Source organism: Podarcis muralis, chromosome 10 (assembly GCF_964188315.1).
Source record: "Podarcis muralis chromosome 10, rPodMur119.hap1.1, whole genome shotgun sequence".
Classification (NCBI taxonomy): Eukaryota; Metazoa; Chordata; class Lepidosauria; order Squamata; family Lacertidae; genus Podarcis; species Podarcis muralis.
Window position 1 is genome coordinate 65,540,601 of NC_135664.1, and position 14,883 is coordinate 65,555,483.

The 14,883-nt window shown below is 41.3% G+C and overlaps 1 protein-coding gene across 8 annotated transcripts in view; it reads left to right on the top strand.

Moving 5' to 3' along the window:
- USP6NL (USP6 N-terminal like) overlaps positions 1-14,883 on the top strand; it is a 135,166-nt gene that overhangs the window by 37,871 nt on the left and 82,412 nt on the right. The window lies entirely within an intron of this gene.

Below are 14,883 nucleotides of genomic sequence, written 5' to 3' on the forward strand. Positions count from 1 at the left end.
GTCAGCCACAAACCCTTGCTAGACACTTTAAGAACATATTGTGTGATGGTCTCGAAAAGTGCATAGGTAGGGCCATGTAATAATTTCTCTAATTGCTCTGAACAAAATATCTCCTCCACAGCTTGACAATGTGTGATGTTAATTTGTAAGCACCCTATAGCTTAGGTCTATACGTATTACAGCGCATTTGTGAATAGAGTGCTTTGATATTAATATTCCAATGGTTGGATGACTGGAAACATTCCATGCTCTCTAAAAGGAAGAGCAACCTTGTGATGGGTTTCCCTTGGCAAGGATGAAATAACCTAATCCAATTATGCTTCATCTGCTTTATTGACCTCTTTGTTCCACCTTCTTGACACATAGTGGCACAATAAAGGAGCTCACCAGCAAGTGCTTTTGCATTTATTGAATTTGCAAAGCTGCTATTAAAGTTTTGGAAATGCATGGATGGAGCTTGCAGGTTTTCTGTCCTCATGGAATTGGTTTTGGAAGCGGTCTTACTTTCAGTTATTCCAATTATTCAGCCCTAGAGCAAATATATTGCTCTGAGTAATCAATATTATTAGAGAGTCAGAAACGTAACGTGTTCATGTTGACTCTAAACATCGTGGACAGTGATGGCTAAAGTGTTGGTGCAGCGTTGCCTAGATGCTTTCCGTACACTAAAGTAATGCTAGGAGGACTATGGACTTTTGCCATGGAAGCAAGCAGGCGGGGAATTTGGGAGCTTGTATGTGCATCATAGGATTGTCTAGTTCTAGGTGAATATTGCCAGTTGTTGCTTCTGCTTTCATTGCAGCACTGTGTGTTAACAATCCTAAAGGGGCAGTGAGGAACTGACCAAGAAATGAGGTGAAGGGCTGGACTTTACACGTTGACTTGAACTAACATGTTACTTGATTGCGGGTTTCGTTGCCTTAGCAAAAGGAGTTTGGATATTGCAAGCTCTGCTGTTGTTTCAAAAAGAAATTTAGAGATCGTTGTACTTAAGTTACGCTGCCTGACAAGAAAAGATATTTGGCATTTAAAGTCCAATTCTGTCTTCATTTAACGCCATCTAGCAGCAAGTAGAAGCGTTACCCACACATCAAGCTTATGTGGGTGAGGGATGACAACACTTGTCTTCATGTGTGTATATGAGCAGGATTCAACTGCAAGTGAACAAATGCATCCTTCTCTCTCTTTCCCTCCACCCATTGTGGTGGATGTGTTTAAATTTTGTCTTGCAGACAGTTGATTGTAAAAGTGAGAGATGAAGGGAGGTTGTCAGCACAACCCTCTTGGTCAGACAGTTGATTTCTCCCGAGCAGAGAGAGCAACTCATTTAATTTGTTTGCTAGACAAGACTGTCATTGCTGTTGTACGGATGGGTAGCATAGGCTGTAAATTTTGCTGATATGAAACCCCAAGGAACTGAGCTGGCTGGGCCCACAGTTTTTGAGGAAGTCACAGAAGTCAAGAGGGCAAATCTAGTGTACATAATACTCAAATATTAAACATGGTGCCCAGTTTAGAAGATAGAGGGCAGAGATTGTTCTTCTAATGTGGGGAATCCATAGCATCAGGTGTTGGTCATCCAATGAACAGATTTTGTGTTTTCCTCTAAGCTCCTTTAAATTCTGCCTTAAATTTTTAATTGGGGACAGTGTTTTCCTTAGTCCATAGTTCCATAGTCAATGTTGTAAAGGGAAGAAAAAAATTAATATAGGAGGAAAAGTAGAGAGGGCATGTATAAGGCAGCTCCCCATGTTCCACCCAGCCTGCAGCTTGGCCATTCATGGGTTAGCCTGTTGTATTTGCAGCCTGAAAACCCAAGTTTCTGCTGATCTTTGGATAGAAACCAGAAGGAAAACCTATCTTAAATATCTTTTTCATAAAGCAGAGGGATCAAGATGCTGGTACATCCATGTTTTGATGGACTCTACATGAATGGTAGAGTCTCTGCTTTTAGGTCATTTCCTGCAGTCATATTTAATCAAAGCTAATCCCATGGGTTCAGTATTAAGCCGATCTTCATGCATAAACATTCCTGTTCTGCTAGCGGAAGAGACTTCCAACTGCTGAATAGAACACACACATGCCAGCAAATTTTGCTGAAGGAATATGGGAGAGCGAAAGTGTCCATAGAGGAGAATCACCCTCAAGAGGCTACATTGCTTAATGCTTCACGCACAGTAGTTATCTCATGGAAATAATCCCCCTACACTTTTTCTCAGCCATGTTTACCTCTGTTTTTAGAACCTGGCAGAGAAAGAAACTACTACAAACTTGTTGAGGAAGCACATGCAGAGAATCCCATTTCCCACTTACTACTTTCCCCCTTTATATCTGGGAAAGCCTGTCTCTCTGCCTTGTTATATAACATGTAGCTCCAAGAGTCTTGTTTATAGATTCTCTGTTTTTGAGCAGCAAACTGACAGATTCTAGACAGCACAACAGATGTTAACATCTGTAGTATACTTTGGACATAACAACTGACAGTCAAGCATACTTCTCCAGGGCATTTTTACTGTTGGGAGAGTTGAGCTTTGTCGGATATTCTTGGCACAGAAGGAAGACGTTTTTTAAGGCTTGCCTCAGCTGTGTACTTGTGGTTGTGTTTTTTTTTAATGGAAGCATGGGTGATTTTTGTGCATTTGGCCAATATGTGTTGTCATGTACAGTTAATTTTGCAATACTGACTTCTTTTAATAGACAGGTACAACCCCCTTGAAGCATTTATTGCCTTTACAAACAAATGTGCCATGTTAAAAAAGAATTCAAAGTTTTGAAGAGGTGACCTATTTTTTAAAGTAGTTTATTTTTCTTATAACTCGTAGAGCACTGTTAAACACCCATGAGTATGGGATTTACTATGTTTAAATATGAATGTTAGCCTCAAGCTTTGGCCATTAAACCTGCAAGCTTCCTCATTAAATTTACAGGTTGTACTAGCGTGTCCAACATGTTGACAGTGTTTATGATATGTACTTTGTAAGACACAGCTATTTATATACATTTGCCTCACATTGGGCCAGGCTTATGCCTTCTTGGCTTTAATTTAAGAGTTATTCAAAGTGAAATACAAAATGTGCCATGACCCCAGTTTACATCATGATTTGTAGCTGTTCGTCGGAGCTCATTGTTCCAAGACACATGTTTCTTAAAGACAACTGTGTGGGCCATATTCTTTTACCTAGAATGCTGAAAAGCCTAGCTTCTTTGTAGGAGAAATAGGTTTCTAGCCATCAAGCTTGTATGTTGGTTTGAAAATACAAAAGCAATGAATAAGAAAGAGCCAAATTTTCAGTATGGCTTTTGATTCTTATGTTCCTAAGTTCATGTATCAAAAGGGTGCAAAGACTGAAGTAAGCTCTTTAGGCACAAGAATAGCAAATCCTAGGTTTAAAAAAAGGGGGGCTGTCTGGCCTAGCTTTAGAAAATATTTTTTTGGGTGGGGTGGTGGGAGCTTCTGCTTCTCTTTATCATGTTACTTCAGGAGTTAAAGATGCAACTGCATTTTGCCTGCGGGGGTGAGGAAATGCAACCAACTTTGGGTTGGTTTTGGTATCAAAGCCCAAAATGGTGGTGTCCAGGCCCTTCTTCTTCCCCCTTCTGGGCTTTCTGTGTTTTTAGACTGTACACACACATTGCAGTTTTTATGCTGCAAGATACCCTGAGAACGCTTTGTTTATGGCGCAGTCTGGAAATGCTGTAAACAAATTCTGCTGCATGGCTAAAACAGTTCCCTGCGTCCCTTTCTAGCAGGAAAGGAAGGCTGAAAATGTTTTGGCTTGCCTGCTGCACAGATGAGTCACGTAGCAGCCAAACAACCCCCAACCTTTCTTGCACCTTTGGGGAGGAGACTGGAATTGCCTTGCAACTCTCAAGAACATCCCCATTGACCTCCTTGCTCTTCATGCTCACCAGCGAGTTGATTCTCATCTTCTTAAGCTGCAACACGCCTGTTGTGACAGGCCAAAATGTGGGTGGTTGTACCAAAGCATAAAGAACCAGCTAGTAGGCCATTACAGGAGTCTTCACAAAGGAGCTGGTGACGCACAGAGCCTCTTTTGCACAGCATTGTGGGATTGCACCCAATGTTAGACAGCCCATTGAAATTAATGGGCATGACTCACTTGGGTCCTTTATTTTAATGGGTCTACTCTGAGTACAACTAGCTTATACAGTGGTACCTCGCAAGACGAATGCCTCGCAAGACAAAAAACTCGCAAGACGAAAGGGTTTTTGGTTTTTTGAGTTGCTTCGCAAGACGATTTTCCCTATGGGCTTGCTTTGCAAGACGGAAACGTCTTGCAAGTTTGTTTCCTTTTTCTTAACACCGTTAATACAGTTGCGACTTGACTTCGAGGAGCAACTCATAGCACCTGGTGTGGTAGCCTTTTTTGAGGTTTTTGAAGACTTTGGTGATTTTAGAAGCTTTCCCAAAACTTTTCCGAAACCGTGCTTCGCAAGACGAAAAAAATCGCAAGACGAAAAAAACTGTGGAACGAATTAATTTCGTCTTGCGAGGCACCACTGTATATCATCCATGGTTTGGAGGTGAGGGATTGCGTCAAAAATATGCATAATGCTGCTTGTATTTCCTCTATAACTGCTTCCTATCGGACAGCATATTCAAAAGGGCTGTATGTTTCTGTGGAGCAAAACATGAAAGAAGAGCCTGTTGGATCAAGTCAGTGGCCAGTCTTAGCCCAACATCCTGCCATTACAGTGACCAGCCAGTTGTTTATGGGAAGTCTGCAATAGGGACGCAAGAGCACTCTTCATTCCTTTTAAAACTGTCCAGGTTGGTGGCAACCCTTGCCTCCAGCGTTTGACTATTCACTGTCTCTGCTGCATAAAGAAGTGTCTTCAAAGTATTACCTGTTTGTTCATTTTGACACGCATCATGAATAGGAAAATTATATGTGGATTTTCTTAATGGGTAAGATATGTAGCTTAGCATTCTGGAAAATTTCTGACGTGGTCCTATCGGCTTGTTTTGATTCTGCAAAAACGTATTTCCATCTGACTTGTAGGTGGCCTGTTGCTCCAGTTCCTGGAAATGGTAAGTGCCCAGTTTGCTAGACAGTGGTCCTTACTGTTTGACTGTTCAGTCTGCAACAGAAATAAAACTTGGAATTCAGAGTGGAAGATGTTTTCCTCTTCAGCTACAGAAGGTCCATTCTGCAGACTCGAGAGGAACAAAGGTCCCTTTTCATAAGTTGAGTGTGTCACCGCCCTGCCTTTCTCAGAAATCCAACAAACCAGGGCTAGGTTTACCCTAGCCAGAAAAGGGCAATATTGCAAGGAATGTCTGCTCATCTATCTCTGTACTAATTAATTAAATGGTACATAGCAATATGAAAAAGAAGCAAGCTTGTGCATTTATTTATTCATTCATTCAGTATCCCAAATGTTGAGAAGCTAGCTATTCCTTCACAGAAGTAAATTCTACTTTGGAATATTCCTGCATTCTCTCGTGGCAATACTGTATGTACAGCCCAGGGTACCTTTCCTGTTGCCATTCATCTTTCCTGGAGGCAGTGGCTTTTTACACAGGCAACTCTGCACTGAAAGTGCAGTTTTCTGAAGTTAAGAACAATTTTGAGTATTAAAGGGGAAACGTATGATACAGTCCTCTCGTGGAGCTTTCCTTCTTGTGCTGGATGGCCTGCATTTGGACTTGCAAATCAGTGTGTGGAAAGTATATAATACAAAATAAGAGTATAATCTTGGCAATGGCACCAAAGTAAAAAATAAAATTCAAGCTTTCTTATGTGTGGAAGGACAGAGGATAGCCATCTTCAATTAATGGCAACACTTGGTTTGTATTACTTGACTACTCTTCCCTGAATTTTTAAATGACTTGTTATAATGGCCATTGGTTAAAAACAGACCTTTCCCCTAGAATGTTTTGAAGATTTAAGTTTGGAAAATGTGTGTGTTTTATATTAACATAATAATAATAATAATAATAATAATATCTTTATTGTCATTGCCCCCCTTGCTCTTCATTATATTTCATGACTTCTGTTAGTTCAATTCGCTGAAAACAGATTTTCTAACTAAAAGAGTAATAAGTTCAACAGAAGTTTCAAAAGAGTTTGCTCTTATTGGAAGAACATCCAGAAATTATCCCAGTAAGGGAAGGAATTAAGTTCATTGTTGTTGTCATCGTCATCTCTCTTCCCATCCCTCGCAGTGATGTTTCACAATTCCTGATAGTTTCTTTTTCATGGTCACTTCCCAGAAAGAGACGAACCTGTTGAAATGTGCTCCAGTCTTAGATCATGAGTATCGGCACACAAGCCTGCACTTGTTTTATTCATAATTTTATATTAGAATGCACAGCTTCAGGGCAAGTGCATAGCATTGCACTGTCCTGTACTTGAGACCAGCACTGCCGCATTTGAGACATATGTAGAAGAAGGTGAACCTGTCACAAAATGTTGTTGTGTGCCATGCTCCTGTTCAGGGATCCTCCTTTTTGGCATGCTTATCCAGACATGTATAAATAGACATGTGTTTTAATCTGTTTTTAGCTTAACTGTTGATTTTAATTAAATTCTAGTTTTTTAAAATACTTGTTTTTAACTTTGATTTTTAAGTGTTTGCTTTGTATTCATTAAAAATGCTTAGCTGTTTTGTTTACAATCAAGTGGTATATACATTTTTGGTCAAATAAATAAATATGATAGTAAGACAGTCTTCCTCACAAGTAGACCGGGTGCTTCTTTCCAGTGTTCCTATTATAACCTCTTCTGTTTTTAATAGTGCTCTACACTGTGTTTGACTCTTGACAGTGTGCAGAGGATCTGGAACCTAGACAAAGCTTGAAGTTGACATGTACCGAGATACTGCTATGGATTTATAGTTTGGGATAAATTAGTTCTGTAGGTTTGTATCCCAAAGATTTTGTGCAGTGTTCCACTCATGGCTTCCTCTTTCCTGCTGTTGCAGTGGCTACTACTCAAGCCACTTGGAGACCCTGTAAAACAGGAATGGGGAATTTGTGGCTAACTAATTTTTGCTGGACTGCAATTCCCATCATTCGTGACAGTTGACCATGCTGACTGGGGCTGATGGAAGTTGGAGTCCAGCAACATCTGGTAGACAACAGGTTAGCAACCTCTGCAGCAGACCAGTGTGGGATGCAATTTGGGAAACTACAGCGGATGGGGGTGGGAGAATGAATGGGAACTGGCAGCTCCTCCCTTGCATAAATGGAAGTCTCAGGGCTCTGTTGGATTGAAGCCACTGTTGGTAGCTCCCACTTAAGCCTGTTGTCTGCCCCTATAGTGTAAAATTCTGTACCATTTGAAACATTTAAAATGCTTACTTGAAATATCTCAAGGCGCACTATATTACAATATTGAGAATGCTGCATGTAAAGTTGTTTTTCCTTTAAAATGAACGTGTAATGAAAGGTTCGATCTCCCTTCCTCTCAAATGTATCTCCACATTTCATCTGAAATTGGCTAAATTAAAATTCAATATTGATTTATCTATATACAGCGAGCCACTTTTTCATTTCTCAGAGAAATCTATATGCTGGATATTCTGCTTTATGATCCCTCTTAGGTATATTTAACATTCAAAGCCCTGAGGTCTCGTAAAGTTCTTGGCTCCTTGCCATCCCCCACCACTGCCAAATTTTCTCCGGGAACATGAGAAACTACCTTACACCATATCAGAACGGTTGTCTATTTAGCCCAGCATTCTCTATTCTGACTGGCAGCAGATCTCCTGGATCTCAGGAAAAGAAAAGTCTTTGCCATCACCTCCTCTGTGATTATTTTTTTTAAAACTGATGCTTGGGCTCTTTCCTTTGCCACTTTAGGAGAGCTAAAGTCCCACTTCTAAAGGATTCATAACTTTGGTTGCCACAACATTTGGGGGGTGGGAGAAGGCGCACTTTCCCAATGTGTAAGTCCTTGGACAGAGCACTGTAAGGAAGCCTTTTAGAAAAACACTGCCAAGTTAGCAGAGAAACACAGAAACCTGATCCTTCTCCAAGATATGAATTGGGCATCTTTCAAACACTACAGCCGACTTGCAGGCCAAGATCATTGCTCTGGTATGCTATCTTGGCTTAGCTGAGTTTGCTTTCCAGATGGCTTGGTGTTGGCAGTTCCTTGTTTCCTTCTTGAGCAGCAAGCCTTTTTATCCCCTTCTTAAAGCATTTGTGGATGTCTTTGTTCAACCCCTTAGACCACACTCCTGTTTCCATTTGAACCTTGCTTTGATTAGGTGCTTCCCATATTCACAATTATACAGTGCTACATTCCAAAGAAATGTAGTACATTCCAAAGAAATGAGCTAGAGGCAAGACACAGCAGTGAGAAAACTATTCATATATGACAGCCTTTATCCACCTGTTGTCCTCCAGATGTTTTCAACTACTGTTCCCTTGATCCTCAGCCAGCACTGCTGTTGGTGAGTGCTGATATACAAGAATGAATAAAGTAAACATTGGACTGTGCACTCATGTTAAGGAATGCTCAACTTTATTGGATGTGGGCAGTAAAATGGAAACTTGAACTCTGGCTGTAAAGGTTCAATCCTGAAAACTGAATCTACTTAGAGCCCATGTTTGTAACAAGGACATTTGTTGTGGCTTACTTACCGGCACATATTATAAAAAGGTGCATGCTGTGGGCTTCTATTATTCTCTCCTTGCTTTCACAAATTCCCTTCTCCCTTTCCTAGTGTTAACGATGGTTCAATGTTTCATCTGAATCCTTGGCGCTAACAGTGGTTTGCTTTTAATTTAGAGATTGAACTCAGGATTAAAATCTGCTTTGTCTCCACATCAAAGGCTAACTATGGTTTGTGGTAACTCTTACACTGGTTTAACCCTGAACCATGGTTATCTCTTACCTGCTGAGAGGAAGAAGCCCACGAGCCAGTGATCACAAAACTCAAATTTGTGTCAAATTTAGTTGGCTACTATATTGTGTAACTTTTTAGAATTGTTGAAAGGGAGGTGGTGAGAGAGGAGATACTGTACAGCCACTGGGTGTAGGTGCTGCAAGTGAAAGGACTTTCTGGCCATTAAAACCACTTAAACCACCACCATACCTCTCTCACATTTTGAAGTATTCTACAAAATCCTCAAAAATATTATTTCAGTGTTCATCATAGGAACTGAAAATCATAGGAACTCAACAATAAAACATTGGTGTTGTGGTCAGCATTGTGACCAAAACCCACACCTATTGATTTTGCTTATACATATAAATGAAAGTTTTTTACATTCCCAGCATGATCTTGGCTGTGCAAATTTAAAGTCCTTAACTCCTGACTGTCTGCCGTCTTTATTACTTTCAATTAATTTTCAGGATATGCTGTACAGGTGACTCTGCAAGATGTCTTCAGGGTGCTGCATTTCTTTCAAAAGTATAGGAACTGCTTTTATAGGGAGAGCCATTAAGTAATAGTGCAGCACAGCTTAGGTCTAGTAAAATGTTCACAGCTCCATTGCTAACAAAATATTGCTAAGCAACTTGCAGGTGACAGCTCCTGGAATAGACATAAAATTGAATAGGTTGAATTTCCCCTGTTTGTTTGTAATGGAAAATTATTGTTGCATGTAAGTATAGCAACCTTGGCACCAAATTCAGCAGGCATTGTGTGCTAAATGGGTGGCACTCTGAAAATGCAATGTGTACTATTAATGTATCTCTGAGTAGTTCAGTTTGCTATAGTTGGGTCAACAACAAACATCAAGAAGGAGACAAGGACTTGGAGGCTTCCTCTTAACTCCTGCTTTCCTATTCCTTAGCTCCTACCCTTAGTTAGTCATCCAAAGTGATAACATTGAACAAGTCTTCTAATTGTTCAGACCAGTGAGCAGCTTGAACCCTGGAAAGCTCTGTAATGCAACAGCACCTGGAGGGCCACTGGTTAGCCATCTTGGCTTTATGAGGACACTGGTATATTGCCTGACTCCCTTTAGTCTATTGATACATGGAAACTTTCTTGGCTGTATGTTTTGCAGTTCCTTCTCAATCCTTACCTAAAGTTGTGCTGTGCAGGCTGAAGTCTTGCTAGCTACCCCTTGTGCATCCTGTTTGTGACCCAACTGTCTTGAGCTGATGTGGGTTTGTCCTTGCCATTTACAGGTAAATCTCATATCCTCTTCTCCATTTGAAAATTTGTCTTGCTGGAAGTGTCCACAATTCTCAGATAAAAAATGATTCCACCTTTATCCAAATTAGAGACAAGGCGACTAGCACCATCTGAATAAAAACAAGCCATCTAAATGTTTTTCAAAACCCATAATGAGCCGTAAAATTCAGAACTCAAAATGGTGCCAATTGGTTGACTCCAAAGAGCCTCTAGCGTGAATAGAAGATACTGTACAAAGGGAAGTTCTGCCTTGGTTTCCAATAGGAACCCCTAACACTAAAAACTTGCTTCTTGATTGGCTGTAGCATGATGTGCGGGGAGCATAGGATTTCAAAGCCCCATTGTAGCAGAGTTCCACTCATGATTATGAGAAGTGAAAACCCTTGGAAGACAGATCTTTCCTTCTAAACTTAATATAATGTAAATAGTGTCCTCTGAAGAAAGGGTTCCATGATGTTGCAGAGCTTGTGTGTCTCTCATGCAGACAGAGAAACAATCACTAGGACAAATAGTTGCTGTTTATGTAGTACCTAAATACCTGTACAAAAATAAAAGCACAAGGCAGGCCTTGCCCCACAAATTGTGTGTGTTTTAGGGAGAGCAGTTTGGCTGGAATTTTATAGCAATTGATTGGAGCTTGTTTCCCAATGTGTAAAGCAAAATGAGGAAACGATACTCGGTTACTTCATAAAGAGCCATTCATTTATTTGTACGCTTGGCAGAAAAGAATGAACTTGTAATGTGGGTGAATTCAGACTACGCCCATTTGGGAGGAGAGGTGGGAGTGAAACAGAGTGAAGGATGACCTAATCTCCATTGTGGGATAAGCTGGTTAAGGGGTTGTCACACAAGCTGAACTGGTCCAGAGGCAGTGACGAATTCAGTATCACACCTAGGCCAAGTTTTTGTTTTTGTCCTTGTTGCTGGAGTGTGCTCCAAGGGCTGTATCTGAATTTCTTTTTCCCTTTCTGCATTTTTATATACATATAGGACTGCTTTTGGCACATCAGACTCATCTGCCCTCTGTTACAGCAACGTCTTATAGAATTGTGGCACCTAGGTGATTTTGCTTGAGACTTTCCATTCTGTCTCTGTGGTCCTTCACTTTTATCAATACACTCCTCATTTCGTAGACTAACATGGATACAAGCCAGGAGCTGCAAGGCTGTACATGTTTCTGTCTGGAAGCCTTTCTAGGGTCTGGGATGCTTTGTTGGAAATATGAGAAAGGGTTTGGTTTCTGGTCTACTCTGCAATGAATCTCAGAGACCCTTTCCTTGCTAGGTATTATGCAGGTGTTGAAGGCTCATCACAGCCAGCACCTACCCTATTTCAGAATACAGGAGGAGGTTCTGTTGTGCAGTCACCCCCATAGAAAAGACCCTCTCTCAGGATTGCTGCATACTGTGCTTAGATAACAGTGGCACCACCCAAAGAGTCTCCTAGGATGACCTTGGTAAATAAGCTGGTCAGTATTGGAGCAGGCATTCACTCTGATAAAGAGCTTTATTTGCCAGCACAAACAACTTAAATTTGGATGAGCAGCAAATTGGCAGCCGTCCGGTTCCTGCAGAAGTAGTAAAATATGATTGCAGTAGGCAATCTAGAAGCTGCATTCTGCACTAGTTGCAGCTTCTAAACCAGCTTTGATAAGGGCAGACCCACATGGAGCACATTACAGTAATGTAGCCCTGAGGTTACCAACACAGGGGGTCACTCACTGTCCTGGAATGACTGTAGCTGTTATAGAATTGCAGCATCCAAAGAGCGTTGCACAGGAAGTACCACACCTTGATTCTGTTCCTTTCTGCTCAGATGTCATGATAGTGTGATGCCACTTGAACATGAAAGAACCATAAAGTTTGCATCTGTTCTCCTCTCCCACCCCACCGCCATGTATGCTTGGAGGCCATCTATTTATTTATTTTATTTCATAAAATTTATACACCGCTTGATTGTAAAAACCCTCAAAATGGTTTACAAAAAGATAAAACCCTAAATTTAGGGGGGAAATATGCAAAGCATTAAAGCACGCAAGAAGCTAAATTTTAAAATGGATTTAAATTCACATCAGCTTTTCAAAGCATCTAAAGTTACAAAAACGTTTTTCAGCAGTGACAACATTGTCAGTGACAATATGCACCGACTGCTTTGGTGACATTTTGCTATAACAGCATTATTAAATTGTCCTGCAGACACTGTGTATCTCTCTCGCACCAATCCAATATGCAGAATCTCCCAGGAAATCTTAGAGCTGTCAACTTGCTGCTCTAGTGAAATTTGATTCTGCATGGAAGTGAGTTTCTTCCCTGCAGGCAGATCTAAATCTCTCGCCTTTCCTTGTTTATATACACAGCTTCACCTTCCCTTCACCTACCCCACCCTGCCTGATTATCTTTGACATTCCTACAGTATCTTCACACACTTTTATATTTAGCATTGTTTTCAGTTGGCTTAAGTTGTGGACCCAGCATGTGACTCATAATAATAAGTCATTGACGAAACAGCTTTACAAATAATAATAAAATGTATTGTCCTTCCCACTGCCTTCTCCATGCTAGGTCTAGCACTGTTTGGTATTGTTTTCTATTCTGCTGGAAGCTGCCCAAAGTGGCTGGGGAAACACAGCCAGATGGGAGGGGTATAAATAATGAAATTGTTGTTGTTGTTGTTGTTACAAGTCTATATGACAGCTCTTGAAGCAGAGACTGGTCAGGGAGTAATACAACCTGGGTATCAATAGCCAGTTCTGGCTGAAGGTTGGAACTGCAGGAAGACTAGCCAGGAAGGAAACCACTGACTGACAACAGGTCAGTGTGGATCATATGATACTACAGGATCCCTATAAAAGCTTTCCATAATAATATAATAAGAGCTCTGCTGGATGACATCAAAGGTTCATCTAGTCCAGCATCCTAATCCCACAGTGGCCAAACAGTTGCTTATGGGGAGCCCAGTAGCAGAAGCTGAGCCCAGCAGAACTTGCCCTTCCTAGCAAATGGTGTTCAGAGGCACACTTTATTCAATACTGCTGGTAGCGCACAGCCACCAGGGCTATTGATAATCTTACTTTCCATGAATTTGTGTAAACTCTGTTTAAAGACACCCAAGTTAGTGGCCGTCACTGCCTCTTGTGGGAGCGAACTCCATAGTTTAACTGTGTACTCTGTGTGGGAATACTTTCTTTTGTCTGTCCTGAAATCTTCCAACATCCATCTTCGTTGAATGACCCTGATTTCTAGCACTGTGAGTGGTGGAGAAAAACTTCCAGCTTAGGTTTGCTCTCTCATCTGGCAAGGGCCTTTGAATATGTTCTTTCTGATGACTACCTGTGATCTCTTCCCCCTTCAACATAAAAGAAGCCAGGAATAGCTGATGGGTTAAGGTAGTAAGCAAAGTGATACTCTCTATTCAGAACCCCTAAAATGAGGCCTTCAGTTGTGTTGCTGGGGAAGCGAGGAAAAGGGTCGGCCGGGGCTGTCTGGGGTGATGAAGAAGCAGCAACTGTGTTGGAGGAGGAGTACATGATCTTTGTGTGGAAAGTAGTGGTCTTATTCAGATCTAATTTCTTCCCCAAAGAAAATGTAGCACATTCTTTTGGGCAAGAAACTACCATGCATATTCCAACAATTTTATTTCTTTCCTTGTAAAATTAAACAGTAATTTTAATTTAAATTAATGAGTATTGAGTGTGTAGTAGCTCCTGTCGCTCGGTCCCAGCGCCTGCCAACCTAGCAGTTCGAAAGCACTCCCGGGTGCAAGTAGATAAATAGGGACCGCTCTGGCGGGAAGGTAAACGGCGTTTCCGTGTGCGGCTCTGGCTCGCCAGAGCAGCGATGTCACGCTGGCCACGTGACCCGGAAGTGTCTGCGGACAGCGCTGGCCCCCGGCCTCTTGAGTGAGATGGGCGCACAACCCTAGAGTCTGTCAAGACTGGCCCGTATGGGCAGGGGTACCTTTACCTTTATAAAGAGCAATCACATCATTATTATGATTATGTCACTGGTATGATATTTGCTGTGTCCTTAAAAGCCATGGAAAATAGCTAAAGAGGAACATAGGTGGGTTAACAAAGTTCCTAGCTTGTTTATTATATAAATGTAGAGGGGGGAAGATGGAGAGAGGTGATCTCATAGATGTTTAAACACGAACTTGGAAACAGGAAATAAGGAGACAAATGTGCACTGGAGCCAAGTGAGTTCTTGTTTGATTTAAAGTTAACCCATTTGTATGCTGGCAGGAATGTGGGCTGGTCTGTGCTATCAGTTATAATAGCATAGGGAACTAAATTTTATATTCTGATATTGCTTTTGTATTCAAGTGGGCATTCAGTGATGGAAATAAATTGCCAGGAGTTGGCATCTCCCTCTCAAGATCAGGCTTTTCCTAAGCCACTTGTTCATTCTAGTTTGAATTATCAGATGAACAATGGTGGAGTTATCTAGCCTGCAAATGTCCCAGGATAGTCAGCAAGGGGTTACAGTTGAAACATCTCAGGTGTTGTTTTTTAAGCCAGTTTATTTTAGGTTAGGACTTGGGGAGTCTGTTGTCTGTGGTGTGGGACAATCCTGACCACTTTTAAACACACACACACACACACACACACACACACACACACACACGTCAGTCAGGTGCTGGTACTCTGATGGGAGTGATCTTGGCAGATGGATGGGTGGTAGTGTGGGGTTTGATTCTGTGTTGGCTGCTCATTCCAGTTCTCCTGCTGGGAACTGGTGTGGGCAACCAAAGCAGCTGGATTTAAAC